This window comes from Orcinus orca, chromosome 3 (genome assembly GCF_937001465.1).
Source record: "Orcinus orca chromosome 3, mOrcOrc1.1, whole genome shotgun sequence".
Taxonomy (NCBI): Eukaryota; Metazoa; Chordata; class Mammalia; order Artiodactyla; family Delphinidae; genus Orcinus; species Orcinus orca.
This window is the reverse complement of record NC_064561.1, coordinates 170,695,664-170,698,707: the sequence shown is the minus strand read 5'-3', so window position 1 is coordinate 170,698,707 and position 3,044 is coordinate 170,695,664. Positions and strand designations below refer to the sequence as shown.

The 3,044-nt window shown below is 49.3% G+C and overlaps 1 pseudogene; it reads left to right on the top strand.

The window, feature by feature from the left end:
* The first annotated feature begins 1,017 nt into the window (after positions 1-1,017).
* On the top strand, positions 1,018-2,581 carry LOC101272518 (cell division cycle protein 20 homolog; annotated as a pseudogene).
* The last annotated feature ends 463 nt before the right edge of the window (positions 2,582-3,044 follow it).

Genomic DNA, 3,044 nt, shown 5'->3' with positions numbered 1-3,044 from the left:
TAATAGCAAATCCATTCAAATCTATGTGTTAAGATGAGTAAATCAAAGTTCTTGCCAAAAAGTCTAACAGTACTGATAACGACATGATGTGATGTCATTATGTGTAAAGGTCATTAGATCTGTAAACATTTTGAGGTGAGGAGGGAATTCACTTTATTCCACAACTTTCAACATTTTTATATTTCAATGTAAGATGTTTATTTTCTTTTACATACACGTAAGTTAAATCCCGTGTAAGGAGGCAGAGCCCAGCGGTGGGAGTGGGGAAGAGAGGGTGAAAGCACAGAGGCCGGAAGAAGGGGAGCAGTGGGCGCCTCCTCTGGGAAATTGTGCTTTACTGTCCAGGAATTCTGGGAATCTTCTCAAGCTTCTGGGCTGCCCTGAGAAAGTAGCTTGACCTTTGCGTGGCCAGTCAGTTTTGGAGATGAGATTCCAGCCTAGTGACTCCCTACTTGTAAAAGGGGCTCTGAATGTTTCCTTTCTAGTTTTTGTCTCTGTATTCCCTCTGCCATAAAAGTATCATCTGGGGCTTCCCTGGTGGCGCAGTGGTTAAGAATCCGCCTGCCAATGCAGGGGACACGGGTTCGAGCCCTGGTCTGGGAAGATCCCACATGCCGCGAAGCAGCTAAGCCCGTGCACCACAACTACTGAAGCCCGCGTGCCTAGAGCCCGTGCTCCGCAACAAGAGAAGCCTTGACAATGAGAAGCCCGTGCACCGCAATTTAGAGTAGCCCCCGCTTGCTGCAACTAGAGAAAGCCCGCGTGCAGCAACGAAGACCCAACGCAGCCAAAAAAAAAAAAAAGTATCATCTGGAAGCCTTTATAAACAAACCTTTCAGTGTTTTTTGAAGTCTGTAAAATACAAGCAAATTAGAGCCGTGTAATATCTTTAAAACTATTACAATCATTTTCTTTTCTAGATGCAAACATTTAATACTGATCCTAGGGTCTGGGATCGGAGCCTGCTTTGACCTGGTGGTGAGAGGTGGCTGGGCCGAGCCATCCGGGGACGCTCCCATGGCCCAGTTCGGGTTCGAGGGTGACCTGCACTTGCTGCTGCAGCCGGCTACACCCATGCCCAACGCAGCCCCTGCGCGCTGGCAGCGCAAAGCGGAGGAAGCTTCGGGCCGGGCCCCTCGCCTATGTGGGCAGCCAACCGATCCCACAGCGCCGGGAGGACCCCGGGGCCGAACTCCCGGCAAATTCAGCTCCAAGATTCAGACCACTCCCAGCAAACCTGGCGGCAATCGCTCTATCCCCCGTCGCAGTGCTTCCCAGATGGAGGTCGCTAGCATTCTCCCGAGCAAGGAGAAGCAGCCCGAAGACAGTCAGACACCCACCAAGAAGGAACGTCAGAAAGCATGGGCTTTGAACCTGAACGGTTTTCATATGGAGGAAGCCAAGATGCTTCGGCTCAGTGGAAAACCACAAAATGCCCCAGAAGGTTACCAGAGGAGACTGAAAGTACTCTGTAGCCAGAAGGCCACGCCCAGCTCCAGCAGGAAGACCAGCAGTTACATTCCTTCGCGGCCAGACAGGATCCTGGACGCCCCTGAAATCCGGAATGACTAGTACCTGAACGGTGTAGATTGGAGCTCTGGGAATATACTGGCTGTGGCTTTGGACAACAGTGTGTACTTGTGGAGTGCTAGCTCTGGTGACATCCTGCAACTGCTGCAAATGGAGCAGCCTGGGGACTATACATCTTCTGTGGCCTCGATCAAGGAGGGAAACTACCTGCCTGTGGGTACCAGCAGTGCTGAGGTGCAGCTGCGGGATGTGCAACAGCAGAAACGGCTTCGAAACATGACCATTCTGCCCGAGTGGGCTCCCTCGGTTGGAATAGCTATATCCTGTGTAGTGGCTCACTCTCTGGCCACATTCCACACCATGATGTTCCGGTAGCAGAACACCATGTGGCCACACTGAGTGGCCACAGCCAGGAAGTGTGTGGTCTGTGCTGGGCCCCAGATGGACGACATTTAGCCAGCGGCGGCAACGATAACTTGGTCAACGTGTGGCCTAGTGCTCCTAGAGAGGGTGGCTGGGTTCCTCTGCAGACATTCACCCAGCATCAAGAGGCTATCAAGGCTGTGGCTTGGTGTCCCTGGCAACCCAATGTCCTGGCAACTGGAGGGGGCACAAGTGATCGACACATTCGTGTCTGGAACGTCTGCTCTGGGGCCTGTCTGAGTGCTGTGGATGCCCATTCCCAGGTGTGCTCCATCCTCTGTTCTCCCCACTACAAGGAGCTCATCTCAGGCCATGGCTTTGCCCAGAAACAGCTGGTGATTTGGAACCCAACCATGGCCAAGGTGGTTGAGCTGAAAGGTCACACAGCCCAGGTCCTTCGCCTGACCATGAGCCCAGATGGGGCTACAGTGGCATCAGCAGCAGCAGATGAGACCCTGCGGCTGTGGTGCTGCTTTGAGTTGGACCCTGCCCGGCGGCGGGAGCGGGAGGAGGCCAGCACAGCCCAAAGCAGCCTCATCCACCAGGGCATTTGTTAAGGACCAACTCAGCTCAGTTTTTGGTACTTTTTTCTTTTTTTTTACTTTTCTAATAAAGTCACGTCTCCCTCTTAAAAAAAAAAAAAAATGATCCTAATATGCGACCTTGCCTTGAATGTTCAGTATCCTAAAAATTAATTTGCCATTTGTCTTATAAATGATTTTTAAAAATTGTGTACATTATGGTATGCTTGAATGCATTACCAAATTTATCTGTATTTCTTTCCTGTCATTCACTGTTTAGTAGAAACAACATACTCACAAAACAGTTCATGGAATATAAAAATCCAAAATTCTTGTGACATTAAATACTGAAGCTTCGTATTAATTACTGCAATATATATCGTTATATGATTATAGCTTACAATATCCCTGAGCATATGAACTATGACTGACTTATTTATCCCCAATTCTAACCATATTTCCAGACCTAGGCAGGCACTTAGCATGTGTTCAATAAGTGTTTGTTTAGGGAATTAATGTAAGTCTGAAAGAAATGGCATTGAAGTGCACATGTTTGTTATAGACTGAAAG